Genomic DNA, 22,986 nt, shown 5'->3' on the forward strand with positions numbered 1-22,986 from the left:
CCTTTCACAGAGCTAGGCGATGGCCATTGGAAGATGGCATCCACTTTTCGTGAATCCATTCGGACTCCTTTAGGTGTCAGGATGAAACCAAGAAACTCGACTTCTGTTGTATGGAAAACACACTTTTCAATTTTCGCAAATAGTTTCTCGAGAACTGCCTTAACATGCCTTATATGTTCAGATTCCGAAGAGGAGTATATCAGAATGTCATCGATATAAACGACGACACAAACATCTGGGAGATCTCGAAGGACACAATCTGAAAGGCATTACTTGGTACTCGAATAGTCCATATTTGGTACGGAAGGCGGTCTTCCATTCGTCGCCTTCTTTTATTCGCACCAGATGGTAAGCCCCCCGGAGATCTAAGTTGGTATATATGCAGGCCTCCTTTACTTGGTCAAGAAGTTCGGGGATCAGGGGCAGAGGGTAACGGTTTTTAACAGTTATCTGGTTCAATGCGCGATAGTCGATACAAGTTCTGAGGTCGCCTTCTTTTTGTGGCACGAAGAACAGGGCCGAGGATGCAGGAGACTTTGACGGGCGAATGAAAGCATTGGCTAGATACTGATCTAAATATTGTCGCAAATGAAGATTTTCAGGTTCCGTAAGAGCATAAATTCTGCTACACGGGGGTTGCGCACCTGGCATCAGATCAATTTGGCAATCGTATGACCTGTGAGGGGGTAGCGTGTTGGCCTGTTCCTTCTGGAAGACGTCTTGAAACTCCATGTACTCCGGCGGTAGCTGTAAAGTGATAGGGGTTACTGTAGCCAGGCCTATCTTTGGATAACAGGTTTGTGCGCAATCAGGAAAGGTTATCCTCTTCGCTCGCCAATCAATTCGAGGATTGTGTGTTTCTAACCAAGGGATTCCTAGAATTACTTGACACTGCAGGGCCTTGATTACGTCAAACACAAATGCCTCCCGATGCCCGTCCTGACCTACTAGTGTCAACTCTGCAGTGGAATGTGTTACTGGCCCAGAGGCAATTTCAGATCCATCGACTGTGGTGATGACTTCTTTAGTGGTTTTTGGACGAAGAGGGAGGTTGAGCCTAGAAGCCAATTCATGATCCACATAGTTCCCAATAGCTCCACTGTCGATGTATGCCTTTATAGCATGCAACTGTCCAGGCTGTTCCGGATTCACAAGGATCATTGGCATGATGAAGTGCGAGGTCTGAGAGTCAGTTTTCAGGCTCGACAAGTGGACCTCTACGCTTGTCGGGCGTGGTCTTTTCCCGAATCCGGTTCCTTATGATTCTTATCCGCGTCTCCTACCGTTTTCTTGGGTGGTTTCACCGGGCAATCTCGTAAAAAGTGTCCAGAAGCCCCACAGTAAAGACACAATTGCATCTGTTGTCTTCTTTCACGTTCCTTTTGAGATAACGGTCCTTTAACCCCTCCAATTTGCATAGGTTCGGTAACATCGGCATTGGGGTTAACGTGGGTCTTGACTAACACGCGAGTCTCAAACTTGGACCGATCTGCTTTTCTATTTTGAAGCCTATGGTCTAATTGGACCACTAAGTATATATATTCCATACAGTCTTGGGGTGGATTTACAACTTGGGCTAGAACATCTTTAAGTTCCCCATGTAGACCTCGACGAAATAACGTGATTCTCTTATCCTCTGGCCACCCAGTCTCCACTATCAACCTATTGAAGGTTGCAATATAGGCTAATAGATCCTGGTTACCTTGTCGTAAGGACAGAAGTTCGTTGTCCAGGGTCTGTCCCTGAGAGTGCCGAGCAAATAATCTTTCCATGCGTGTCTGAAAACCTTGAAAGTCTCGGAGTATCGGGTCGTCTTGAGTGACCAGTGGAACCGAGCAATCTGCAGCGCAGCCGCTCAGATATGATAATACGAAGGCTACTTTGTTTTGGTCGTTAGGAAAGGCCCCCGGTCTGCAAAGGAAGTGTAATCGGCATTGATTCATGAATACAGCAAATCTTCTGGGGTCCCCCACAAAACGTTCAGGTGGGGCCAATGGCATATTTCCCGGTAGATTAATTTGCACAGGGTTGCTTGAAACCATTGGGGCGGGAATACCTCCCGGTAGAGGAGTTTGTCCAGCTTGACCTTGCAACAACTGCCTGGCAAGGTCATCAGTTCGTTCCTTAGACACAATTAGTTCTCTCCTGAGAGCGTTTGTCTCCTGACGTGCGGAATGCACTTCAGCCCGTAATTCCCCCAATAGGTGGGCCAGCTGATCGGTTTCGGAAGGCTCCATAGCGTCCGGGTGGGAAATTGTAGGAAGGCTTTGCGTTCTGTAACGCTCACCTGACTCCCACAGAGACGCTGACCAGGTCTGGGCTGCTGCGGCCTCTTCTAAGGTGATGCGCAGGACTCGGAGCACCGACTGGGCCGGACCCCCAAACCTCGCCTGTCTGATGCGTAGGAAGATCTTTCTGTAGATGGGGAAAAGGATTTTAATTACCTGCGGAGTGAAGAGTCGAACCCCTCCTTTCCCCTTTTACTCTCTCTTTAAACCACCTCTGAACCTTCCCGTTAATTCTCACCTTAAGATTTGAAATGACGAGCTCTCCATCCTGCTTTTGGTGCAGGGGTGCGGTAGAATCCATTTACTTCACTGGTTATCGGACGGGCATTCAGGTCCAGTTGCTTCACTGGTTTTTTGGATGAATAAGGCGAGTTCGTAAGTATATGACTTATCAAGTTCAAGGGTTGTTCTCCCTTGCTTTTTGGCCTTTATTTTCAATGGACTGCTTTTAGTCTTTTAGCGCAGATGCAGAGCAAAGATTCCACGTAGAGAAGACAATTCGCTGTGGATAATTCAGGTGAGCTTATTTTGGGGTGGTTTTTCTAATGTCTGTATGTTCACCCACTAATGCGTGTGTTCTTTTTTCCCCATAGGGGCCGGGGTGCGGTACTGCCAAAAGGCGTGCCGACCCGAGATGAGGAAGGATTCTCCCCCACCAATCGCTAGGTAAGCCTTCTGGCAAATCAGTTTTTTTCCCAATGTTTTCTCTGGCTCACCTTTTGTTCTTCTCTTTTCCTTCCTAGGTGCTGGAATGCAGCGGAACGTGCGGATGGTCGTAGGAGTATGGAATTCCTTGTGGACAGGTGAGTTGAGCGCAGCGCTGCAACGAGCAACATGAGGAATCCAAAAATAATGGGCCTCATTCCGACCCAGGCGTTAAGGGGTTTACGGTGCCGTAAACGGCGCCGACCCTTAACGCCTGATTACAAGGTCCCTTAGCGCCATGGTGATTTTAACGCCTGCTTTTTGCAGGCGTTAAAATCCATGGCGCTAAGGGACCATGGTGCTAATTACGCCACCGTAATTTACGGTGGCGTAATTTGCGCCTTCCCCACTCCCATTATGCCCTATGGGGCAAAAATGGGAGTGGGGAAGGGTAAATGGGAAATGGGGATTTACCGCCCCACTCACCTTGGAATGGGGCGGTAAATCCGCCAACCACAATGGCGTAAACGTAGTTTACGCCATGGCGGTAAAGGTACGACCCAGGCGGTAACTTACCGCCTGGGTCGTAATGAGGCCAAATGTCTTTTCCTTTAGGATCTTCGGCGTGTTGGCTCCGGATCCCATGCAATATCAGGTAATGTCCTTTATTCACCTTCTCTTCCTCTCTTCTTCCTTTTAGGTGTTCCAGGACTGAAGCAGGCGTGGCTGGAGTCAGGATGCAGGAGCAGACACGGTGAGCGTCCAGCTGCTAGGAGCAGAGCAACGCGAAGCGTGAGCTGCTGTCTGGGCGTGGCTTAAATAGCATCCAAAGAAGTCCCAGGTATGTATCCTTCCCCAATCAGGTATGTATCCTTCCCTGACCACGTCCGAGTGGCAAAATAGTCCCACAGGTAAAGTAGTTCCTTTCAGGCCTCAAAGAGGTCTAGATCTGGCAGCATGGTCTGCATCAGGTAAGTCCACCAAAAGCACTCCCTTTATGAGCCTGGCCCCTATGGCGCCAGGACTGATGTCCAAAATGAGCCTGGCGCCAAAGGCGCCAGGACTGTGTCCAAAGGGCCCCTATTTGGGGTTGCTGGACCTTCCCTTGGGTACCTGATGTGTGCTTCCGGGGCTGCCGGTCTTGGACTGGCACTCCGGGAGTATGCATCATGACACTTTTGAACCGTACGTCCTAGAAACGAAATGTAAATGTCATTCTGAAGCTAACATCCTCAGCTTTCTAACGTAACCCATTCCAATTCCATATAGCTTTTCCATAATCGCATTTCCCACACTCAGAAAAGTTGCAGTGATTTGCAATTTGGCTCAATTGCATTAATGTAAAATAGCTATTTCTTGCTTTCAACTTCTGAATTTCGTTTTCCATCTGATAATCATCCTATAATCATTGCTAGTGTTGACCTGAACCTATCCCAAGCCACTCCCACTAGTTCTGAATTCAACTCAGCGAATTAAAGTCATTTTAGCATTTTTCCCATTCAATTCAAACCACATTTAAAAGCAATTGACCTTTTTAGCTCGCTGGGGGAACTAGTATTGAACTGCATTGTTGATTGATATTACTGAAACCTGTGCACCCTCATTCCACCTCTTCTTATTGCATACTGGGGGGGAGTGCGTAGTAACAGGTGAAAGAGTGATCATATTGTCTTTTGATTGAAGTCATATCAAGTTTTATTTCTGTGTTGCATTTCTTCATCTCATTGCATTTCCTTGAACCCACACAAAGTTATTCTCTGCTACACTATTTCTTCCTATTCCTACTCCTAATTGATTAAAGAGATTGTTGATATTGTTATATTACCCATTGCTGATCATTGTTCATATTCATAAGTGTGATATTCAGATATTCTTCATATTCATAAAAGTGTGATATATATATTGTTCAATTCTTCAAATAAATCTTTTAATTTGCAAAACAAACCTATTTCTTGGTTCAGGGAGACCGGGGGAATTGAAAGAGAGGGGCGTTATATAAGGGTACATCATCCAGAATTAAACAAACTTTTGACATAAAATTATATAAATAAGGGTTCCCATTAGGCATCCCATACTAGGCATGGACTTAGTTGGAGTGCTGGATTGAAATCACTTACAGAATGGGGGCTCGTGGCTGGGATTTCTGGATTAGTTCTACCACTTGTGCAGCTTAATGCAGTGTGCTAACTAATAGGATACATAAATCCTGTTAGGCTACCACGCTGTGCTACACTGTAAAAGCACCCCTCAAGAGGGAACGCTCTAAGGAAACGGTCTGTTTTGCATTTATAAACTTCTGTAAATCAGGAAGGAAATCAATATTTCCAGAATGGCGACATTGGTAGACATCAAGCTAGCCAGAGAGGACCTTTTACATAGTTATTTGTGAGAGGTGAATGGACTGAGCAGGATCAGAATGTGTGGTTGCAGGCAATCACACAACAAATCACTGCAACAGGGTTAGATATCTGGAGAGGTCAGGGTCCCTTACATGTGGCCCTGAGTGAACTATATATGGCCCCTAAGGCCAGGGATAAGCAAAATAAGATTGACAAGATAGTGGCATATCTATATTTATCTATGGGAGCCATACAGGATAAATATGCTGAAGGCCAAGATCTGGCAAGTAGGCAACTGATGGCGTTAGAAAAGGCCCAATCTGATCTGGACTCTTCTGAGCAGAGGTTGCATAGGAGCCAGGAGTCAGAAAATGAAAGCAGGCAGCATATAGCAAAAATGAAAGAGGATATGGGTATCCTGCAAGAGGAAAAGGCAGACCAGGATACCAGAATTCTGGCTTTGCAGAAGGAGTACCAAGAAGGTGTGGACTCTCTACTGCAGAGCCAGAAAAAGCTGGAGCAATGACTGGACTTCAACAGGACATGCGCAAAGCAGGTAGTCACCCTGCAAAACCACCTAGATAGCGAGAAGGAAGAGAGCAATACATTGATTTTAAAAGACCTGGATACCCAGGCAGAGTTTGATGAAGAGCGCCAGAAAGCTGGTGCCCTTCAAAGGCAGAGGGACGACCTGGCGGCACAGAGGCAGGCTCTTGCACAGGAAAGGGACACCTTAGGCCAGGAAGTCTGTCACTTGAAAGGGAAACTGGAAGAAAATCACCTGGCCCTCCAGGGACTGGGTGACCTCCAAAAAGAGCATGATAGATTATTAGAGCACACCAGGAGGGTGGAAGATGCTCTGGCAAGAAAGGAGCAGGCCAGTAGGGACGGGACTCAGGAGGTAACCCTCCTGCAGCAAAGACTGGCCCAGTACTCAAAAGCAACCCAGGAAGCACAGCGAGAAAATGAGGCTCTCTGTGAGAATAATGACAAACTCCACAAGCAGGTAGCCATGCCAGAGAGACTGATAGAGACTAGTAAGGCTTTACATTGAGGAACAGAAGGCTCAGGCTCTTGCATGGCAACAGGGAGCAGGGGCTGATAGAGATGAGGTTCGCTGGGAAAGGGAAACACCTGAGCAGAACCTCAGGAACCCTAGTACCAGACGCCTTCATCTCTCCCAATCCCTGGACCACTGGCGCATATGAGCCCAGGGCCACGGGGATGGCAGAATTCAATCCAATCAGAAGTATGGGGCTCATAGAACAGCACCTTCCAGGAATGGATGGGCGGGCGTCTGGGTATGGGTACCCAAGTACTGTGAAGTTTAGTGAGGAACTCCAGGAGAGTAGGCCCACTAAGGGCATCCTGAAAACCTCTGCCCAGCTAGGACAGTAGGGGGGTACCCATCAAATCCTGGGAGCAAGGAGGAATCAGAAGACTCCTCTGAGAGCCCCAGGGCACAGGAGGCTAGGTCCCCACATTCTGCCAGCCATTCCCAGGCTTGCAGAATCCGGAAGAACCTAGAAGATCAGACGGGCACCTCCCGTAGCAGTGCCTCTGAGTCAGAGGATGAATGGACCAGGGTTACCCAAACCAAGAAGGCCAATAAGGCAAAAAGGGCCTTGCTTAAGGACCCCTTAAAACAGATCAAGGCAAGGAGCGTAATCACGCCTTATCATAAGAACGCTAAGTATTCTGTTTGGAAACACTTAGATCTCTTTGAGCAAATGATGGAGACTTTCCATTTGAAAGACAGCAGTAGCTGCATTCAGTATGTGAAATGGACATTCTCACCAGAATACTCCAGTTTCTTTGCGGGGCTGGAGGACCAAAATCATTCAAGATGGTCCACATATAGGGCGGCCATCTTGAAGCATTTTTCTGTACACAGAAATCCCCAAGAGGCTCACAAGGCAGCCTACAACTTGCAATGTGTGGAGGATCAGGCCCCACAAGAATTTGTGCAGGAACTAAAGAGTGCCTTTGCGCAGACTACCCGAATGGTGCGCACGGACAGCAGAGAATGTGTTAATACTTTTTTCCATTCCTTACCAAAATACATCATGACCCAGCTAGTGAGAGATTTTCATGAGAAAAGATCACTAGAGTGTGTCATTCGAACAGGCCACCCGGATCTGTGAGGTGCAAAAGCCCATAGACAGCAAGAATACTCAGAAAAGCCCCAAAACAACCAGCCCCCCTGCTGCTGCTAAGGTGGCAGAGGTAAAGGTTGCCCCATTTTAGATTTGGAGATGGGGGGCCTAAAAACTTGCCTGCAAAACAGAATAACCCCGACCCCAGAAGGCCCTCAGGCCAGTCACAGACAGGGAGCCAAAGAGGTAGCCCCACAAATGGGATCCCTCACTCCCCTGACTATGTAAGTCCCCGCTACAAGGGGAACAGACCCATCCTGGGTTATGTGTGGACTCCTCCAGCCCAAGGAGAGGGATCCAACCATGTACCTAACCCAGGGAACTTCCCTCCTAACTTAACCCAGGAGGGCAGAAACTCCCCAAATCCTGGACAGAACTTCTTCCTCAAAACTTTCAACCCCAAAATCATCCATCCTGCTTTCCCCAATTCCCTGAGTCCAGACCACCCAATCCGGGAGAGGGGAGGCCAAGGGTGGAGGGGTACCCAAATCCTCCCAACCTGGGGTATTACAAGAGAAGGGATAGCTACCCTTCCCGGGATCAGCCCAGGGAGAAATTAGAACCCGTGTCAGCCTGAGCGAGTTTCACAGCTAGAGCGCCAGGTCCAAAACATGGCACAGGATCTGGGTTGCATGCTGAGGGCTCAACAGAACCCTCAGATGAGCATGCTGGCGCAGAATGCCCCAAACACGGGGCCTGGTGCTCGAGAGCAATGACGGGGGCAGCACCCCGACAACCCACCGGTTCCCAGGGAGGAAGCTCAAAGGGAATGGGGGTGTAAAGCCTTGAAGGAAGCTTCCTGCCCCACTTGTAAAAAGCCCCTGGAAACCCAGGAACCGGAAACGAAATCTCTTGCCCCTGAAAGCCTGCCACCCAAGGAGCAGAGGGGGGGGTATGAGAAACAAAGGATCCAAACAGACCCATTTTGTCGAGGAGGTACAGATCTTCCAATTTGAAGGAGAGGGGTCCTCAGAGGATCCTGGGAAAAGGATCTTCTCCTTCAGAGATGGGGGATCTCCTCCCAAAGAGAAATGGGTCCCAAAGGATTCAAATCCAGACTAGGTAGATGTGGGCACTGAGCTAGCGCCGCCCATCATCCCATCCCAGAACCAACAGAATTAAAATACCCTGATTCAAACCCATCCTGGTGACTGCCTCCAAAAAGGGGGGGGGCCCAGAACCAGAACCAGGGGAACTCAAAACTTCTCCCATCTCTAGTTGCCACCTTTTTCTTTCAGGTTCCCAAGACTCCCCATAGAATTCTGTCCTAATCTCTTCCCTCTCAATGTCCAAAACTAAAAAACTCACCCACCAGTTGTCCAAAAATGTGCATTATTTGTGCCCCCTTGTGGAGAAGGAGGGAAGATACTATGCCCCGGTACAATTATAGGGGCAGGGTACAATGTTGGCACAGGTGGACACTGGATCCCAAGCTACCCTTCTGTCCAAAAAGGCCTTTGATGAACTGAATTCAGGAAGGGGGGAGAATTAAAATTGTGTGACACAAGGTGAAGCACCTGGTCATAGTTGTGACTCCAGAGGGCACCCCTTGTTTACTTAGGAATGACCTCCTGCGAAGGTTGTCACCCCTAATAGTTTGCGTAAACAAGGTCCTCTGGACCCAGACTAGACGACCAATAAAATTGAAACAGAGTGTCAACCATGTTAGTTTAAACGGAACATGCCACATAATTGAACAAAAATCTGACCCAGTAGAATTTCACTTCCAGAACAACCAAATTCCAGACGTGACAGTAATAGCAGTAGGACAACAGACTGGTGATGGGGGGGGTCCTCTCTATTTCTGAAAATTAACCTTCCTTCCAGTCTAAGGTGACATTGCACACTGGAAGGAAACACTCTGAAATACTTTACCAATCCGCAATCAGACATTCCCATTCCTATAGTCCAGAAAGATGTGAAATCAGCTTAGAGCCTGGCTGATATTCAGCAAATCGGAGAGCAGTTTTTCATCCCTGTTCAGTTAAATGAAGGGAAGGACTCTGTTCTCGCCCGAATGTGTGTGAACAACGGTAAAAGCTTCATCAGCGAAGCCATGTTCCACCAACTCCCAAAAGATCCAGCCATTCCCACATTTAGACTGATAGACAAATGGGAAATGGATCTGGAAACACCCAACTCCAAACATCTCCTGCCAAGCAGGTGTATGCTCAAAATCTCCATAGGCAACAGGATCATAGTCCATAATTGTTGGGTCGTGCGAGACGTCACTGCCGCCTTTTTCTTAGGCAGTGATATTCTCAATCGCTTTGCCATTAGTTTGGACCTACTAAACTTCAAAGCTTGGTCCCAATTAGTGGATAATCCCATGGGCTTTGATGACCCAGAAAAAGCATTTAGGTCAGCTCAATTGCTGCCTTATGCAGTTGAAATTCAGATTGGAGAGGAAGTCACCATCCCAGAAAGGACATGACAATTCTCCCTGGAAGTGAAAATTAAAAGAGGACAGAAATTGAAAAACCCTGATGCCTATATTCATCTAAATGCTTATTTCCAACAGCAAGGGTTGGGGGTAAACCCAACACCACTAGTCAACATAGAACATGACACCATTCCAATAGAGGTGGATAACAGCGACTTAAAGAGTATCACCGTAGCCGCAGGCACCATTATTGGAATGGCGGTTGATGACCGACATTTTTCCATTGATTTAGGCAATGAACTGTTAGGACCAATCCCCAAGGACTGTTTTGACAGTGACAGTGATGACAACACAACACCAGACAGGATCTTTACCCGGCATGGTGGGAACCTCCTGGTGTACACTTCCTGCCCTTATGGTAAGGAGGAGGTGACGTGTAACTTCAGAAGCGATGAGGTGATTTTTCAGGTCCATGAGGGCTGCCTTTCCCACCTGAAGCCACCAGTCCAAATCAGCACTCTGACCAGGGACTTCTCCAACCAGCTGGAGGAGGCCACTGAGATAGCGAAACCAGAAGTCTTTCCAGGCTTCAGGCAGATGGTTGAAGAGAGAGTCAACCTAGCTGATGCCTGTTAGACTCTGGAGCAGAAGCAAAAGTTGAAACAAGTTTTCTTGGATTTTCAAGATCTCTTTGCGGTGGACTCACATGACTGTGGTCACACCGACATCCACACAACACCAATTCCCACGGACACTGGCATGACTCCAGTGTTTGTGAAGCAATATCGCTTACCGCTCGCATCAATGGAGTCCCTTACTGAAATTATTAAGAACCGTGAGTCCCGTGGGATAATCTGTCCAGTCCACAGCACCTTCAATAATCCGGTGCTGGGGATATTGAAGCCAAACGTCCAGTGGAGACTCTGCACTGACCTTAGGGAGCTCAACAAACGGGTCCATACTTCCCGATGGCCTCTTCCCTATATTGACCAATGGCTGGCCTAGATCCAGGGGTCACAGGTATTCACTGCAACAGACCTGACCAATGGATACTGGACTGTATCTGTCAGTAGGGAGGACCAATACAAGCTGGCTTTTACTTTTGGGGGCCAGCAGTCCACATGGACCCGGACTCCCTTCGGATACATCAACGCCGGCAATGAATTCAACATTTTCCTACATAAGGCCATGCCCGACCTGTGTGAAAGGGGTAACCTGGCCTATGTAGATGATGTCCTCATCAAAAGCTCAACTGTGGAGGAACACATAGCGGAGATCTGTTATGTTCTGACACAGTTGAGGGCCGCCGGAGCAAAACTTTCCTTTCAAAAGGCACAGTGGTGTAGAACACGTGTCACTTTCTTGGGGCATGAGATTACTCCTCAGGGTCTCGGTCCCCAGGAAAAGAAAGTGGAAGCACTCCAGAAATTGAAAGACCCCACAACTGCGGGAACTCAGGAGCCTCCTTGGACTGACTTATTACAGCAGAAAGTTCATTGAGGGCTATGCAGAGATCACCAGACCCCAGATTCCTCTTTTGAAGGGGGGGGTCAAGTGGGAATGGGGTCCATAACAAGCCGAGGCAGTAAGACAACTCAAAAGAAGCCTCTCACAAGCGCCTTGCCTAGCTTACCCTGTCAGAAACAAGGAGTTCTTCCTGAAGACAGGGTTCTCTAATACATTCTTGACTGCAGTATTATACCAAAAGCATGACAAGGTCACAAAGTAATCTCCTATGCAAGCAAACCTTTATCCTCTGTGGAGGAAAAATTCAACGATTGTGAGAAGGCACTCTTGGCAACAGTGTGGGCATTGAAGAATTACCGCATGTTTATCCAGGGGGAACACATCATAGTGGAGACTCCACACCAGCCTCTGCAAGATCTCTAAAGTGACAGAATCCGGGCCGGAAATGTGAGTAATTCCCGAATTACTTCCTGGATTCTGTCAATGCAAGGCTTTCCTGTGGAGGTCAGATATGGCCAAAACAAGAAGAGTCCCCTCGCGCAAGGTCTGGCTGACTTGGATGATTGTGCCAGAGAAAACTTTCTCGAGGACGAGAGTCTAAAAATCAAGGACAACATGGAGGCATACCTTAATTCCCCACACAAAGTCTTTGAAGAAGACAAGTGTGAGGGAATGCCCACTGTCTATGTGGATGGATGATCTTACCATGTTGAAAACAACGGGGAAAAAGAACTTGTGGCCGACTTAGGGAATGCATGGATGAATGAGATCCCAGAACCCTCCCCTGGGTACAAGATTGGTCCCCGAAGTAGTCAAGTGGCAGAATTGATGCTGTGCATCAAGCCATCCTCACTGCTGTCCAACATCAACTCCACGAACTGGTCATAATCACAGATTGAGATTATGTACGGAGCACCTGTTTAACTGGAAAACCAGAGGCATGTTATGTGCTAATAACAAACCCTTGAAACATGGGAAATTAATTCAAAATATTGATGTTCTGGTCACCTCAAATGGGATGACCATCTACTTGAAAAAGATCAAGGGTCATTCCAAAGTATAGGGACCAGACAAAACTGGAAATGACTTAGCTGATCAGCTGGCCAAAACCGGAGCCATCCAAGGGGATCTAATTGAGATTGGGTCCCTGTTGGGGGAAATACAGGTCACTGCTATTACTCGGTCCCAGACAAATGCCCACAATGACCTCTCAGCTGCACAATGGAGTAAGGAGACCCCAGATGCTGATTTGATTACAGCTCAAAAAGGGGATCCAATAATTGGTAAGTTTTATCAACACATTGAGGACCCTGAGAACTTTCCCCTGATGGATACCGATTACATAGGGAAAGAGGACCTCAGAGTGTTGATGAAATTTCCAAAAATGTTCCAAATCCAAGACGGTTTGTTGGTAAGGAGATCCCTAGCTGGCCATGATCAGTGGGTGGTCCCTACCTCATTCCAAAGCCTGATGTTAAGTCACGCCCGTGATGAGGCCACAGCTGTTCATAGGGGGTTTAATTCAAGATTTGAAATCTTAAGAGAGGTTGCATACTGGCCACACTTGGGGCAGGACCTCGACCAATACTTAAAGGGGTGTCTTGTGTGTGCACAATTTCAGCCAACATCCCTCACACACCGTGCGCCTCTCCAAAAGAGGGGGATGACACTGCCATGGTCAGATTTGCAAGTAGATTTCATTGGGCCCATGATTCGCTCCTCTAGGGGGAACAAGTACATGTTGACCGTGACATGCTTGTTTACTAAATGGGTGGAATGTCTCCCGGCCCCAAACTGCAAGGCAGAAACAGCAGCTGCCCTGATGATCAACCACATCTTTTCGCATTTTGGTCTACCCAAAGGATCTAGTAAGACAGAGGTAGCCACTTCACCAGCGAAGTAATGACAAAGATGTGGGAGATACTTTGGGTTAAAAGGAAGCTACATATTACTTACCGGCCAGCCTCTAGTGGTGCAGTCGAGAGATACAACAGAACAATTGTGAGCATATTAAAAAAGTTTGTGGCAGATGCTGGGCCAAGTTGGGATATTCGATTACCTCTTGTCCTAATGGCCATCAGATCTACCCCTTCATCTGCAACTAAAATGTCACTGTTTGATCTGATGACTGGACGCAGGATGGTGCTTCCCCAGCATCTGCTCTACAGGACACAATAGCAGACATTGATCAATGCCTCCACAACTCATGAGTATGTTGAAAATCTAAATAAAACACCTTCAACATGCTTTTGCCTATGCTCAGTGAAATCTAGAGAGATCTGCAGACAGCATGAAGACCCACTATGACTTAAAGACTACCAGAAAAGAATACAGTGTAGGAGGCCGGGTCTACTTATACAATTTCCAAAGGAACCAGGCCAAACAGCCAAAATTTCTGCCTACATGGAGGGGTCCTTTTGAAATTGTAGCCAAAATCTCACCAGTCGCCTACAAGATCCGCATCCCCAAAGGCAGTTTGGCAGAAGGGGAAGATAAGTGGGTCCATATTAATCAACTAAAGTGTTGCCACCCTAGGCACACTCTGCAGCAACTGGAGGATTATTCTGGAACCCCAGAGGGGGCTACTCCAGATCCATAAAATTCCAACTCTAAAATATTCCACATATAGTCTACAAAATACAATAATAAAAATTGTCTCCTGATTTCTCAAAATGTATATGTCCGCCCCACTACATTAATAGTGGTGGGGAAATGTCTACAAATATGTTTTTGCTTTGTCATGCTAAGAGAGAGATAACCTATCATGGATTGGAGACCATGGAGACTAACCAAGGACTACTACCCGGGGACCGGGAGCAAAGATGCGAAGGGCCCAGAGTATCGCTCAATACTCACATCAGGATTGGCGAGGAGATCCGATCGATCCACCCCTGATGGAGGAAAAGATGATGAACTTTGCCATTTGTGGAATCAGAAGAGATGTGGCTGACATACCCGTTTTGCGAATTCCCATTGATGGACGATCAACGCAAAATCGCAAGAGGGGGGCTTGTGGGATGTCTCAAACCACTAGTCCAAGCCCTGCAACATTACTGTGCATTGCTTGCAGCAGAAACATCATAATGGCCGCCGGAAAGCATGCTGCTCACTAAAAATCACCAGAAAGTGCGCAGTAAAAATCTGAAAAATAGGCCGCCATCCACTTTTGTCTATGTCAGTGGTAACACAGGAGACCACTGCCAAAACCCATCACTTGGCTACCCACAGAGCAAAATCATTGCAAGAGAAACACCAAGCTGTTTTAAAAATCTGTTTAACCACCTAAAAAGATCCAACCTCCTTGTTGGGTGTTGAACATCATTCTACTCCAAGAATCCACATAAATACAATGTCCACAGAAGTACACTTATCAGAGGAAAATCCATATTGAAGATTGTTTGATGGAAAGAAAGCTGTCAAAAATGGATGTAGTACCATTACTCGCCTCTGTCAGAAGCCGGCGTTTTAAAACTTGTCATGTGTAAAGTTGTACATTGAACTCAAACTATGCCAAAGAAGAGAATTCCATCAAAATGCCATATAAGAGTGCCACACATTGATTTTCTTGTTGAAAAAGACTGGAATTAAAGAATATATTTGCTTATTGTAAATTTATAAATGTATTTTTTTTTTAACAAGTAACTATGTTACAATTGACCAGAAGGTAACCTGATTCAGTTAAAACTTCCAAGAGGCTTTCTTCCCCTGAGAAACTCACACCTTGTTCCTTCCCACCAAAAGGAGAGCATTTTGCATTGGCATGTTAATCAGAAGGGGAGGAGATTTCCTCTGCTGCCCTGAGCTAGAAACAATTGGTTCCTTGAACTGAATAGACAATGCTAATTCGGGTGTAATTGACAACTGCTCTGGCAGGAAGGCAAGCCATGTGACCTTCTGTCTCAGCCCAGCTCTGCAGGCGGGCCAGACTGAAAATGTGGATTGAAGTGGAAGTAAATATGTGTTTTATAAAAATGCTTATAGCAAAGTGTACTGAACTGACAAAAATCTGAAATTTAGAGATTGTTTAAAAGAAAAATGCACTCACAGTTTAAGACTAAGCTGGAATCTGTGCGACATTCTGAGACTGAAACCCGTAATTTATTCATATCCTAGCCAGCGTGATTATGTTAGGAACATGGAAAATTACAAAAATATGCCCAGATAGGATGTGCATGCATGTATAAAAATTGGTGCAGAACTAACATTGGGAAACCCACCAAAAGCATGAAAAATGTGTCATTTATGAACCATAGCTCATAGGAAAATGAGAGTTGGACAGAAATGTACCTTAGGCAATCTGTCATGTAATTATGTATTATGAACAACTTGTGTATCTTGGAAATATGTTTTTTGGGAAAAATAGAGTTTCTATGTAAAAGCAAAGGGGAGGGATTTCTTTTGGGCCATAAACACAGTGTCACTCTGACATATATGACACACTGCTCCTTTCTCAAATCAGGGGATAGGAAATTCTCTGACCTATCAGATCCTTAGAGGGTTGGGCATAGATAATCAGCTTCCCCACCCCCATTGGAAATGGATAAATAGGGACTGCTGAGGACAGACAAGACACACACTTTCCACTCTTCAACTGATTCCTTGGCGAAGCACCCTGCAGGAAGATCCAGGCTCCAGACATAGATCTAGAAACCAGACTCTAGAACTTTGAAGCAGAGAGGCCAATCCAAAAAGCTGAACCCTTTTCATCAGACCTTTAAAAACCTTGCAAACCTGATTGTAACCCCTAAACTTCCAAGGGGCACCACAAACTCCAACAGCCTGGCTGAGCTGTTTTGCTATTCTAGATAAGAACCCTGTGCTAGAACCCAGATCCAGACCCAGAGAGCAGAGCTGTACCCAGAACCAACCCATCAGATCCAGTCCAAGAGGCCGTGCAAATCAGAGGGCCTTGCTGAGGGCAGAACCCAGTGCCTGAGACCTGTCCGGTGACGAGTGAGGTCCAAACCCTTGACCAGATCTTTGACGGCCCATTCCATTCCAAAGCCATAGGAGTGAGTATTTAGTATAGAACTGTCCATAGTCATCTCTTAGTTTAATGTTATCCTATTCAATCCATTTCAACCTATCCAGAACTGCATTATAGAATCTTGTGTCCATCCTGAATTCTTCTCATTATATAGTCTGTGATAATTGTAGCGATAATTACCTGTGTGCGGATTTTTTTGAAGAAAGTCAAGTGTCCTGGCACACAACAATTAGAGTGGAAGACGCCCTGGTCTGGTGGTTGTCCCATTGGGTATCTTGTACTTTCATCACCCCTTAGTATAAGTCCATATTGGCTCTGAATCTTTAAAGCGCAATCTTTCATTTTGTATCTTGACTCTGTTTCTGAAAAATCTACCTTCACAAAAACCTCTGTAACTTTTGAACCGTACGTCCTAGAAACGAAATTTAAATGTCATTCTGAAGCTAACATCCTCAGCTTTCTAACCTATTCCATTCCAATTCCATATAGCTTTTCCATAGTCACATTTCCCACACTAGGAAAAGTTGCCGTGATTTGCAATTTGGCTCAATTTCATTAATGTAAAATAGCTATTTCTTGCTTTCAACTTCTGAATTTCGTTTTCCATCTGCTAATCATTCTATAATCATTGCTAGTGTTGACCTGAACCTAACTCAAGCCACTCTCACTAGTTCTGAATTCAATTTAGCAAATTAAAGTCATTTTAGCATTTTTCCCATTTAATTCAAACCACATTTAAAAGCAATTGACCTTTTTAAAATCATACCTGTTCCCTCTAATCACGCTGGGGGAACTAGGATTCAACTGCATTGTTGATTGATATTACTGAAACCTGTGCACCCTCATTTCACCTCTTCATATTGCATACTGGGGGGGAGTGAGTAGTAACAGGTGAAAGAGTGATCATATTGTCTTTTGATTGAAGTCATATCAAGTTTTATTTCTGTGTTGCATTTCTTCATCTCATTGCATTTCCTTGAACCCACACAAAGTTATTCTCTGCTGCACTATTTCTTCCTATTCCTACTCCTAATTGATTAAAGAGATTGTTGATATTGTAATATTACCCATTGCTGACCATTGTTCATATTCATAAGTGTGATATTTAGATATTATTCATATTCATAAAAGTGTGATATATATATATTGTTCAATTCTTCAAATAAATCTTTTAATTTGCAAATCAAACCTATTTCTTGGTTCAGCGAGACCGGGGGAATTGAAAGAGAGGGGCGTTATATAAGGGTACATCATCCAGAATTAAACAAACTTTTGACATAAAAATATATAAATAAGGGTTCCCATTAGGCATCCCATACTAGGCATGGACTTAGTTGGAGTGCTGGATTGAAATCACTTACAACCTCTTCAAAACCGAGGCGCGGAGGTGGTGCCTCAGCCCAAGCGTGTCCCTCAGACTGACTGCAGGACTTGGTTTGCTGTGTGACTGACACCTCGAGATTTGGGCGTGTTAATAATTGATGGTGTGCGGCTATGTGTTGAACCATTTAGCTTGCACCTTCTTCCACTCTCAATATTAGGATTTTGGCAGTACAAGAGTATCATTGGTATTGGAGAGTCCTTCATATAGAGACATATTACACAGCCACACTAGTGGCTGTGTAGTTATGGTTAAGTTGTTGTTTCCAGAGTAAGAGCACTTTTTGGGCGGCCTATAACTCCGCTCCCCCTGGACGAACCTTCACCAAACTTTGCAAAAAAAGTATGTGGGGCACTATGAATTTTTTTTGGTGCAGGGGGGCAAAAGTTATGGGGGGGGTGCCAAAATGTCTTTTTTCCCATAGTCTGAATGGGAGAAAAACTTTGTGCACGCCTACAGGGCAAACCGTTGGACGGATTTTCACCAAATTTGCGGCAGGGGCTTGGTCCCGAAAGCATACTTTGGTAAATTTGGTGACAATCCGTCCAGTAGTTTCCTTTAAAACAACCAAAAAATATGTCCAAAAAAATTAGTGATATCTATGTCCGCTCCGCGGTCACACTTCCCTGTTCGCTCCGCGGACAAGATACCGATTGGCCAGGGGGGTGGCGTCATGACCGTGGACTCGTGACGTCTTTGCCGATTGGCTGCAGTGGGCCGTGATGTGCGCCAGAATGTGTGGGTGCGCCCGACATCTTGGATCCGAAGACAACACGGTTTGCCACCAGAGGCAAAATGCTGTTTCAGAAACTGTTATGGTCTCCTACAGTGTGTGGGGAGGTTCACAGAGTAAGAGATGGCTGAAATACTGTACTTATTTTGGCGACATCTGTTAATGATGTATTCTCTATGCCCGCTTGTTCGGGATGTTTTTACATGCTGAAAATGAGGGGTCTCATAAGGGTAGTATTTCAGTCTGTGCTGTGTACAGGCACCTTGAAACTGTTCTAAGGACACGCGTGGTGTTAGCGAACATTGAATGTCGTTATTACATTATTTTTTCATATGGGTGTGCTATTGATTACTACGCAGCCATGGGTGTGACATGCTGCGTGGTTGTGGCCAGGGCCTAGAGTCTTGGATGCATGGCCGTTGACAGTCCCTGTCAACATATATAATTATACCATCTTAAAAGCCTTAAACACCATTGTGCCATTAAAACTGCGCAAGCTCAAACCACGCCCCCACCTTAACTCATGGTTCACACTACAGTTAAGAGTCCTTCGTGAAGCAAAATGAAATGCTGAGGCTCATTGGAAAAGCAGCCCATCTCTTTCTAATAAACTTTCACTAATCTCTGCCTCAACCAACTACAAAGACGCTATACTCCTAGCCAAAAAAGATGTCTACAATAATTGCATACTGTCGGCCGAATCTAACACGAAAGAACTCTTCAAGATTCTCAAAGAACTTGAGTCACCCATAGCTCCACTAGACCAATGCGTCACAAACTTATCCTGGTGTTCCAACATTCAGAAAGCCCTCCTTGACAAAGTGGCTTCCCTACAAACAATAATTAACAAAAACAAATGCAGCATCACTCTCGACTCAGTATTTAACTCCACCCCCAACACCAACTCAACTTGTCCGCCAAAACCTTTCAGCTTCTCACCTTTCACTATTTGGGAAGTAGAGAACATCATCAAAAAACTTAAACCTACTTACTGTCAAGGCGACTCCTGTTCAGCACCTATCATTAAAGATTCTGCACATGAAATTGCTTCATTCATCACCACCCTCATTAACACCTCCTTCAAATCGGCAATTGTACCAGATAACCTTAAGGATGCTTGGGTGATACCATTAATTAAAAAACCCAACTTGGATCCTAGCAATCTGGCCAACTACAGACCCATAACTACAGTACCCTTCCTCCTAAAAAACCTGGATAGGGCAGCCTATCTTCAAATTCACGCCTACCTTGAAACAAAAAATCTTCTCGGTCTCAGGCAATCGGGATTTCGCCCTAGACAAGGTACCGAAACTGCCCTTATTGACCTTACAACACAAATTGAAGATTTAAAAGATAAAGGCAAATTAGCCATACTCCTACTTCTCGACCTATCGGCAGCTTTCGATCTGGTCAACCACCAAATTCTGTGCCAACACCTCAAAACAGCTGCCCACTTTTCGGAGGAAGCCACCTCTTGGATTACTTCTTTCCTCGCTAACAGAACTATGCATGTCTTCCCACCATCCACATCAGCCAAACCATCACCAGTTCTCTGTGGAATACCTCACAGCTCCTGTGTATCCCCAACACTCTACAATGTATTTACTAAGCCCCTTTTTGATATTCTCGACCATCTGGGTGTCTCATACACTAATTATGCTGACGACACCCAGATACTTATCCCCATTACTGGCGACCATGCGATTGACTCCAAAGCACTCAATGATGTCTACTTGATCAATCCAGGCCTGGATGGCTCATCATGGGCTGTGCCTAAATGATGAGAAAACCGAGCTACTCATCCTAGGATCCCACACCAGACTTAACAAACTGAATCCCACCTTCAAATCCTTCACCATTGACGGAAACATTATCAACGTCTCAAAGGATACCAAAACGCTCAGTATCTACCTTGACTCCAACCTGTCACTCACACGACAAACTAATGCTGTTGTCTAAGCTTTGGCCTACACCTGCAAGCTGATAACGGCAAGTAGACCCTTCCTAATCCCTGCCAACTGCATTACCGTTGCCAGAACTCTAGTAATGGCGAAAATTGACTATGGTAATGCATTATAGCTTGGCACTAGCCAAAAGAACATTAATAAGCTTCAAGTCACTCAGAACAATGCCATAAGGGCGGCCCACAACATACCCAGAAAATCAAGCATATCGAACACACAACCAGTCTACACTGGCTCCCCATAGCCTCAAGAATTTCTCTGAAGACTCTTGCCCTTACTCACAGATCCAGAACTAACCAAGCACCCATCTACCTTGCCAACTGCTTCACTGCCTAAACACCAAACAGACAGCTAAGATCTGCACACAACCACTCATTGGCTATACCGAGATTCAAGCTGCAGAAAGCAGGGGGCTCCAGCTTCCCGGTCCTCGCCGCTAAATTATGGAACACACTGGCAGCCACATTGAGAGCCAAACCCTCTTACTTGGTTTTTAAGAACAAGGTCAAATTCTGGCTCACCAAGCAGGACCACACCACCTCCAATATGTAACCTACCACATCACTGTCTTCTTCATCTTGTGTATATACTTCCACTAATTCTGACCTACTGCCTGCTGTATATATGTGCATATATGTTTAATTGCTATTCTCACTATTGTTTGTATACTGCCAATGCTATGTTACTGTATTTACCTCCCTTGTTACCCTCCCCTAAGTAATGCGCCCAGATGCCCCCGGGCCGGGTGCATGATACAAATAAACAAAATACAAATACAAATAAATGATGGGTCCCTGCTGTCAAATTACTAATTTTATTCATAAAGAGCTCCAATGTGTTCTGGTTTTGATACAACTTGTAAATATGTGTCCTGATATACGTCCTGGGTCCCCATGCCCTAAATCCTGGGGATTCTGATCTAAAAAAAAAAGGATTTTTATGCCAACAAATCTGGGCCCCTGAGGTGCTTAGTAGCAGTCACTCAGCAGAGGTACCATTGAAAGCCTCTAGACCAGGGGTGCACAACTGATTTTGACAGAGGGCCGAAAGTACCTTACATGATGACTATATTGAGCCGAAAAGTAAAAGTGGGCGGGGCGGTAGCCGGGACATGTCAGGAGGCTTTTTCAACCCCCAATTTGTATTAAACACATGGAAAAGGAATATGTTTTTGAGGGGTAACGATTTTTATTGCATTTCAAACTTACATTTTGTACTACACATTTTCCATTGTTATCATTTATTTCGATTTAGTTATTGTATATCGTCTGTTTAATTAAATTATACATATTTTATTGACCCTTGATTGGACATTCCGTTATTTTGGACTGCTATAGTTTGCTGTTTGGGTTGCCCAAGAGGAGTATGGCCTTTGTTGAGTCAGGTTTCCTTAAAAAAGCAAAGGATGTACATCTCCTAACTGTGCCTGTTTTAACTTTATTAATGAGTTCACTCTTGGAGTGCAACACTATGCCCCATGGCTCCCACCCCCAACCAAACACTATGCCCATGGCCCCCTCACCCCCAACCAAACACTATGCCCCATGGCTCCCACCCCCAACCAAACACTATGCCCCCTGTCCCTCACCCCCCAAGCAAACACTATGCCCCCTGTCCCTCACCCCGAACCAAACAGTATGCCCCATGGCCCCCTCTTCCCCAGACAAACACTCTGCCCCATGGCCCCCTCACCTCCAACCAAACACCATGCCCCATGGCTCCCACACCCAACCAAACACTATGCCCCCTGTCCCTCACCCCCAACCAAACACTATGCCCATGGCCCCCTCACCCCCAACCAAACACTATGCCCCATGGCTCCCACCCCCAACCAAACACTATGCCCCATGGCCCCGACACCTCAAGCAAACACTATGCCCCCTGTCCCTCACCCCCAACCAAACACTATGCCCCATGGCTCCCACCCCCAACCAAACACTATGCCCCCTGCCCCTCACCCCCCAAGCAAACACTATGCCCCCTGTCCCTCACCCCCAACCAAACAGTATGCCCCATGGCCCCCTCTTCCCCAGACAAACACTCTGCCCCATGGCCCCCTCACCTCCAACCAAACACCATGCCCCATGGCTCCCACACCCAACCAAACACTATGCCCCCTGTCCCTCACCCCCAACCAAACACTATACCCATGGCCCCCTCACCCCCAACCAAACACTATGCCCCATGGCTCCCACCCCCAACCAAACACTACGCCCCATGACCCCCTCACCCCCAACCAAACGCTATGCCCCATGGCTCACACCCCCAACCAAACACTATGCCCCCTGTCCCTCACCCCCCAAGCAAACACTATGCCCCCTGTCCCTCACCCCCAACCAAATTCTATGCCCCATGGCCCCCTCACCCCCAACCAAACACTATGCCCCATGGCTCCCACCCCCAACCAAACACTATGCCCCATGGCCCCCACACCTCAAGCAAACACTATGCCCCCTGTCCCTCACCCCCAACCAAACACTATGCCCCATGGCCCTCTCACCGCCAACCAAACACTATGCCCCATGGCTCCCACCCCCAACCAAACACTATGCCTCCTGTCCCTCACCCCCCAAGCAAACACTATGCCCCCTGTCCCTCACTCCCAACCACACACTATGCCCCATGGCCCCCTCACCCCCAACC

The sequence above is a fragment of the Ambystoma mexicanum genome, chromosome 1q (assembly GCF_040938575.1).
Source record: "Ambystoma mexicanum isolate Mex_15411 chromosome 1q, UKY_AmexF1_1, whole genome shotgun sequence".
Classification (NCBI taxonomy): domain Eukaryota; kingdom Metazoa; phylum Chordata; class Amphibia; order Caudata; family Ambystomatidae; genus Ambystoma; species Ambystoma mexicanum.